The 8681-nt window shown below is 39.1% G+C and overlaps 1 pseudogene; it reads left to right on the top strand.

Moving 5' to 3' along the window:
* On the top strand, window positions 1-648 carry LOC110311261 (U2 small nuclear ribonucleoprotein B'' pseudogene; annotated as a pseudogene).
* Window positions 649-8681: the final 8033 nt, after the last annotated feature.

Genomic DNA, 8681 nt, shown 5'->3' with positions numbered 1-8681 from the left:
CCAAACATGGATATCAGAACAAATCTCACAATTTATATCAACAACATGCATGACAAAATTACAAAATAAGAAGTGAATAGATACCTATATGTCCTGCTTTCTAAGTTTGGACATATGGTATATTGTACCTTTAAAGACCATTGAGGGAATAGGTGATTGTTATATTAAGGGACTGGAGATGTCCACAAATGCTTTGAGAAAGTTCTAAGTGTTTCAATTTTACAGTAAACCAATGAGAATTCAGTATACAAAAACATATTCTGATATGTGTGGCACTTTTACTGACAAGGAAAAAAGAAAGCTAAAACCATGGAACAGGCTGCAGCAGCTGCAAATACAAAGGCTGTTCAGAGACCAACAAATTCAGCTAATACCCAAGGAAATGCAGCACCAAATCCTCTGGTCCCTGATTACCTGAAACTAAATCCTATTCCTTAACAACTTACCAGAAGAGATGAGTGAGACAATGTTATCTGTGCATTAAACCAGTTCCCTGGTTTCAAGGAAGTTAGTTTGGTACCAAGGAGGTATAACATTGCATTTGTAGAATTTGAAAATGATGGGCAGGCTGGAGCTGCCAGAGGTTCTCTTTAAGGATTTAAGATCATGCGATCCCATGCCATGAAGATTACCTATGCCAAGAAATAGCATGTGGAATGCCAGTTTTAAAAGACTTGGTATTATTTATATGGTTTTTATCATGTTTTAGTCAAGTCATTTTAAATGATTGGAAGTGAAGGTGAAGTTTGCAGTAGACAGTCACATAATTTTTTTAGTTTTGGCTAACTAAACCCTTAACATTGTATAATAAACTTATCTGTTAACAACAAAAAAAAAGAACTTAAATGTCATGTTGGTGGCTTTTTCCTTTGATTAGTACATAATGTCCTTCATTATCTCTTTTGATTTGTATGGGTTTGAATTGAATATTGTTATATATTAAAATAGCTATATCAGCATACTTCTTAGATACATTTTCTTGGAATATCTTTACCCAACACTTTACCCTAAACTCTATCCTTTATGTTGTGGTATATTTCTTGGATGCAGCAGAAGGAAGGTTCCATGCATTTTGTTAGTCAGTGTGTTTTGATTGGAGAATCCAGACTATTGATATTGAGAGATATCAATAATCAGTAATTACTGATTCCTGTTATTTTGGCCATGGTGCAGGTTGTGGTGTAGTGGTGGTAGTGGTAGTAGTAGTAGTAGTGTGTGTGTGTGTGTATACATGTTTCCCTTCTGGTTTTGTTGGTATGAAATTATTGAATGCCTGTGTCTTTATGAGTGCAGTTAATGTTCTTAGGTTGGCCTTTCTCATGTAACACTTTCTTTTTCTTTTTTTGTGGGTGGGGGGGGTCTAAACAGGGTTTCTCTGTGCAGTCTTGGCTGTCCTGGACCTCACTCTGTAGACCAGACTGGCCTCAAACTCAGAAATCCATGTGCCTCTACCTCCCAAGTGCTGGAATTAAAGGCATGCGCCACCACTGCCCGGCATATAACACTTTCTATAGGGCTAAATTTGTAGATAGGTATTCTTTAAATTTGGCTTTACCATGAAATATCTTATTATATCTCTCTATACTGACTGAAATTTTTACTGAATATGGTAGTTTGGGCTGGAATCTGTGGTCTCTTAGAGTATACAGAACATTTGTCTAGGACCTCTAGCTATTAGAGTCTCCATTGAGGTATCATGTGTAATTCTAATAGGTCTGCTTTAATGTGTTCCTTAATCTTTTTTCCTTTCAGCTTTTAAAATTCTTTCTTTGTGGTGCAGTGGAACATTAGTTGGAATATGCCCAAGAGAGGTATAGCTGGGTCTTCGGGTAAAACTATTACGAGTTTTCTAAGAACCCACCAGATTGATTTCTAGAGTGATTGTACAAGTTTGCAATCCTACCAGCAAGGGAGGAGTGTCCTCCTTTCTCCACATCCTCATAAGCATGTGCTGGTTTTTATTTTAACCATTCTGATTGGTGTAAAGTGGAATGTCAAGGTCATTTTGTTCACACATCCCTGATGACTAAGGATGGTGAATATTTCTTTAAGTGCTTCTTGCCATTCAAGATTCCTCTGTTGTAAATTCTCTATTTAACTCTCTACCCCATTTTAATTGGGCTATTTAGTTTGTTGGAGTTTAACTTCTTGAGTTCTTTATATATTTTGGATATTAGTCCTCTGTCAATGTAGGGTTAGTGAAGATCATGTCCCTATATATAGGCTGCCATTTTATCCTGTTGACAATGTGATTTGCCTTACAGAAGCTTTTCAGTTTCATGAGGTCCCATCTATCAATTGGTGCTCTTAGAACCTGAGCCATTTGGCGTTCTGTCCAGGAAATTGTCTGAAGGGCAGTTCTGATGCTAAGGTCCTGTTCACAATTGGTTCTTAATTTGTCAGTAAAGAAAGCTGTGGACCAATTGCTGGGTAGAAAGTACAGGCAGGACTTCTGGGTCCCAGGAAGAAAAGACAGATGAAAGGAAGGAGAGATGAACAGAGCAACCATGTGAGGTCTCAGGGGGGAGCAGGAGTCTATGGCCACAACTATAGGCAGGTGGCTAGGGATGTTTGACAGGACTAGGTGGGACTAGCCAGTGAAGTTTAGGACAAGTGGAGATAGGGAGATAATAAACTGGTAAGGGCACACTTTTCCAGGCAGGAGATATCAGTGCCCACAAATTGTGCCAAGAAGGCAAGTTATAAAGAAAAAAAAAAACTGTATGTGTGTGTTTGTCTGAGGATTCAAGGTAAGCCAAGTGGGGGCTGGTAGCACAGCCCACCTCCAGGAGCAAAAGGTGCTAGCATGATATTACACTCAACATTGTCTCTTGTACCAATGCACTCTAGCATACTTCCCACTTTCTCTTCTATTAGATTTAGTGTATCCAATATTATGTTGAGATCCTCGACCCACATGGACTTGAGTTTGTACAGGGTGAAAAATATGGTTCTATTTGCATTCTTCTACATGCAGCTATACCACAAAGACATGTGCTCCAGTATGCTCATAGCAGCTTTATTCATAATATCCAGAAACTGGAAACGACCCAGATGTTCTTCAACAGAAGAATGTATATAGAAAATGTGGTACATTTATACAATGGAATACTATTCAACTATTAAAAACAAGAACATCATAAATTTTACAGGCAAGTGGATGGAACTAGAAAATATCATCCTGAGCTAGGTAACCCAAACCCAGACCCAAAAGGACATGCATGGTATGTATATACTGGTAAGTGGATATTAGCCATAAATTACAAGATACTCACACTATACTCCACACACCCGTAGAAGTTAAACATGAAGGAAGGCTCATACAAGGATACTTGAATCTCAATTAGAAGGGGTAATAAAATAGTCATAGGAGGCAGAAAGAAGGAGGTAACTGGGTTGGAGAGGGGATGGGGGAGAATTGGGGTGTCAGGAACAGGTATGGGGAAAGACAGGAGAACAGAAAAAATGAATTGAAATCTGCAGCTGCCAAAGGTGGGGGAATGGAGGGCATCTCTAGGAAGTTCCAGAGAACTGGGATGGGGGAGGCTCCCAGGAGTCAATGTGGATGACCTTAGCTGAGATACCTAACAGTGGGGACATGGAACATGAAAAGGCTACCTCCTGTCGTCAGGCAGGACCCACAGTGGAGGTATAAAGACACCAAACCACTCATGAAACTTTTGACCCAAAATTTGTCCTGTCTAAAAGAAATAATGGGACAAAGTTGGATTAGAGACTGGTCCAAATTGAGACCATCTCATGGGCAAACACCAGTCCCTGACACTGTTAATGATATTCTGTTATGCTTGTAGACAGGAGATTAGCATAACTATCCACTGATAGGTTCTACCCAACACCTGACTGAAACAGATACAGATACCCACAGCCAACATTGCATGGAACTGAAGGACTCCCATGGGAGAGTTGAAGGAAGAATTGAAGGCTCTTAAGGAGTTAGAACCCCACAGAAAGACCAACAGAGAAAAAAACCTGGACCCCTGGGAACTCTCACAGAGATGGAGCCACCAAGCAAAAAGGATAAAGGCCAGACTGAGGCCCCAGGCACATTTGTAGCAGATGTGCAGCTCAGTTTCCAAGTGGATCGATCTCCAAGTAACTGGAGCTGAGGATGTCCCTAAAGCTGTAGCCTGACCATGGAATCCATTTCCCAACAGGACTACCTTGTCTGGCCTCAGTGGGAGAGGATGCACCTAATCCTGTAGATATTTGATGTGTCAGGGTAAAGGGATACCTAGTGGGTCTCATCATGTCAGAGAAGAAGAAGATGAAAAATAGGGGAGATACTCTGTAAGGAGGGCCAGGAGGAGACAACATTTGGGATATAAATTCATTCATTCATTCATTGTTCTGTATGTTTAGATTTTTGATTATTATTTAGTGGGAGAATTTTATTTTATGGCCTGATCTATTTGCTGTTCTATATGCCTCTTGTACATTTATAGGCATCTATTCCTTATGATTTTAAAAAGCATGTTTGCTCCTAGTCTGGTCTCCTTTCCCAGTGCCATGGCCCCTCACAACTTACCTCCAAGATCACACCACCACTGGCTCCACTTCCATCTGGCCCATTCCTCCAGCTGGTTCTGCTAGGCCTCCCAACAACCATGAATGCCTGGAGCTACCACTCTCATTCCACTGACCAACCACCCCAGCAGCCCACTTTCTCTTGCCCACCTGAGTAACTGCAGATGGAAAACGCTAGACAGCCTTACTATTTTTAAGCCAGCCAGATAACACAGCCACTGGATTTTCCTATTGTCCTAAACTTATCAGCTATCTTATATCAGAATACTTGCAGTGGCAGAGGCCACAACCAGTTCTAATAGCTCCCAGGTCTATATGGTATCCATGCTCCTCTCTGCCAGATAACACCACTGGTTCTAACAGTCCCCAGGGTTCATGTTCCTCTCTCCCAAGCCTGGCCAAAAAGCCCCTTTATCTTGTCTCCTCTTCCTTCTGGGATCCAGAAATTCCACCTCTATATCTTCACCCAGTGATTGGCTTCTGCCATCTTCATTGACCCAATCAAGAAACAATTACAGAACCTCCCCCTATAGACATCTTTTAATTTAGATCAGAAAAAAAATTTGTTTCTATGTTTTTTTTTAATATTTGCTGGGCCTTTGACTTAAGATTCTTCTTCCCCTATTGCTTTTGTTCTTAAGTTTTGTCTTTCCATAGTGCCCCAGTCTTCATGGGTGTTTTGTTTTAGGAGTTTTTAGATTTATGATTTTCTTTGACTGATGTATCTGTTCCTTCTATTGTATCTTCAATGCCTGAGATTCTTCCATGTCTTGTATTCTGGGTTGTGTGCTTGTGTGCGTCTGTGTGTGTGTGTGTGTGTGTGTGTGTGCTATGATTTTAGGCTTTCTTAAATGTATGTATTAATTTCCTCTTTAATACCTCTATCATCTTCATACACTTGGTTTTAAGGTATTTTTCTTGTATTTCATCTATGTTGAAATATTAAAGGCCCTCTGGAAGGATGAATGGGCTCTGTTTCCTTGTCTTGATCTGCTGGTATAGTCCAAATGGATGTATGCTGGGGATGAGATAATAGGATGGTGTAAACTTGAGGAAGTTTGGGAGAGACTTGTATGATATTATGGGGATAGTGTTAGAGAGGAAAGGGAGACAGCAGCAGTTCCCGGTGCAAAGCTGGATTTAAGGTTGACGGCATTTGTCATTGAATTTTAATTCAGGGCTACTGAGGTTGTATTCTTAGCAATAGTAACTAATATTAAAATTAGAAACACATCTCATGGAAACACCATTTAATTGCTGCCTACCTTAAGAACTGCGTAACAAATTATTGCATTGATGTCTGTGCAGACTGATTTTAAAGCAAGGTTGGGTTAGGAAAGACTCAAACATATACAAGAGTGAGACCATTAGGCTGAGTGGGAACTGTTCTTCATCCTACATTTTATGCTGTATTTTAAAACAACCTTTCACCACTTTTTGTGATCAAAAACACATTAAGCTATCTCTATTTTATCTTTTAATTTTTGAGGTTTTTATTTATTTTTATTTAACTTTTTATACAATATCATTTAATTAAATTCTCTCCTACTCCAACTTCTCGCAGAACCTCCCCACCTGCTTACCTACCCAAATTTTGTTTTTTCCTGTCTCTTCCCTCACCAAAAAACACAAAACACAAAAATGAAAATCAAAACAAGTGAAAAAAACCAATAAAACAAAAATGCCAAAAATCAAACAAAATGAAACAATAATTGTTCCCTAAGACACTTTCACAGTATTATGGAGTTCATTTTGTGTTGGTCTACTACTTCTAACCATGGTTCCTACCCTTGAGTGTGATTGATATCCAATGACTCTCAATTGTAGAAAATAGGTTTTCTCTCTGCCAAAGGCTATCATTGAACTCCTCCCTCAAGGCTCAGGGATCTATGTGGAAGAAAGGGCAGAAAGACTGTGTAAGACAGATGAATTGAAGGAAACAGTATCTTCCAGACACTACAAGACTGATTCACATTCACAGATGAACCCCAGAAATTGTGGTAATGTGTATAGGACTTGTACAGGTTTAAGCCAGATAGGTCCCTCACACTGAAAAAGGGACGTAGATAATAAATCATCCTACTAACCAAGAAATGAAATACAATTGATAGCTAATATCAAAGGCATATTTTATTTATCTATATTTTATGTGTAGGAATATTTGCCTGCATGCATGTCTGTGTATTATGTGCATACACTGCCAATGGAGGTCAGAGTGGGATAACAGTTCCATGGAAATAAGATTTACAGAGTTGTGAGCCATCATTCGAATGCTGGAAATCAACTGCAGGTTATAAATGCTAAACTTTCTCTCTAACTCCATCTATGCTTTTTAACCAAGATAAACAAAGTGTTTTGCTTTGACAGGTGTCCCAAGAAAAACTCTTGCACTAAGCCTCTGACTGGTATCACTGGTGCTCTGTTCCTGAGAACAAACCCTCATATCCTAATGGACACCAGAGTTGAGAACTGTATGCTGGCACTTCTTGTGGCACTGACAGTGAGCAATACAACCATATAAATGAATGTCAAGGACACAAAATACAGAAAGAACCAAATCACAGTAAATATAACCAGCCTAATCTAACCTCCATCAATATAAGAACTTAGCCAGGCCAAAAAAGAAAAGGTTCTGTTAGGAGAAAACAGAATAAACACCTTCACCTGGGCATGGAGTGTGGAGACGTTGAAGGCAACTAACTTCTTTCTGGGAAGGCTGTAGTGATGGAAGAGTTCCATCTCTTAAGGTTGCTGGTATCCTTCCTAAAAGATTTTCACCAGGACCTTTGGCCATCAGCATGTTTCATTACTGTGTAATAACATTCATTACCTTTGTTTCAGCAATATTTTCATTTTGTTTGTTTTTTGTTAGTATGCACTTATGAATTACATATTTTTCATTTCTTGGGAGAATGAGCCAAGACTGTTTTGGTTCTGCCTCTTTTTTTCTCCCAGCATTTTTTCATTAAATCCTTTTCTAATAAGTAATTGTCTTTAAAGCAAAGGTTGGAGGTTTTTCCACCATCATTCTACACCATGCAAATATGGTCCCTGCTAGGAAATGCTGATCCAGAGAACAGTAACTATCAGAAATATGCCATTCCAATTTAATACTTGATTCTAGGAGGGGAGAATATCCCAGAGGGCCAGAAGTCTGTACACTGCTGTGTCCTAAATAGAGTGCACTTGCATGAGGTTTGAAGATCAGTCTCCAAAGTGAATGTCTTAGATTAGAGCACAGTGGTTCTTCTTCCTGTGAAGATACCTAATTCTCCCCACAAAACACAGTCTCGAAAAGGGCAGTTCCCTTTTAATATTTCATATTTCCCCAGGTTTGAATTTCTGAATCAGTTCTCTAAATTATGGACTTCAGTGCACCCTAGAATAGGGTAAAGAGATTTGGCTTCTTTGTGACCAAGGCCTTGACTCCATCATTTCTTCACTAAAGTGCACCATTACCCCACCTAAACCTTACATAAGTCTGAGTTTGGATGTCACTGTCACCATTACCATACCACATACAAGTGTGCAGAGAGGACAAACACAGATGCAAGAGATGGATCCAATATTCAAACAAGGCCATTCTGGGATCTAATCATCAGGTTTTTTCATAGTTTAAACCCCATTCCTAGTGGAGTCCGCTAATGAGCTCCCAGATCTTGGTAATGCCTACATTTCACCTGAGAAAACCCCACTGCATCTTTGTGCAAACATGTTTTAAGCATTTTGTAGATATGGTAGGCAGTGACACCACTATTTTACAGTAGAGATAAATCTTATATGTTAAAGAAATAGCCTATGTCATATCCAAAACAAAATTAGAGCTGAAATTTGAACTTAAATATTAATTTTGTTGTCTTTATAAAGAGTTCCCAGTTTTCTGTTCTCATGATTACGATATTAAACAGACACCCTACAGTCAGTTATTAATTTATTCATTCATTCAATTATCCACATAGTTATGAACTCTAAAAACTACTTGTTCATTCAAGCATTTCTTGTTCAACCACCTAGTCATTCAGCCATCTAGCCCTCTATTCATAAACCATCTTTTATCCATCTGTGAATCTATCATCCATTTTTCATACACCCTTTCCCTTATCACTCAACTATGCATCCAACCATTCACCTCTTCA

This window comes from Mus caroli, unplaced genomic scaffold, assembly GCF_978045245.1.
Source record: "Mus caroli unplaced genomic scaffold, Mus_caroli_1 scaffold_17, whole genome shotgun sequence".
Lineage (NCBI taxonomy): Eukaryota > Metazoa > Chordata > Mammalia > Rodentia > Muridae > Mus > Mus caroli.
The sequence above is the reverse complement of the archived record's forward strand: the minus strand, read 5'-3'. Positions and strand labels throughout refer to the sequence as shown.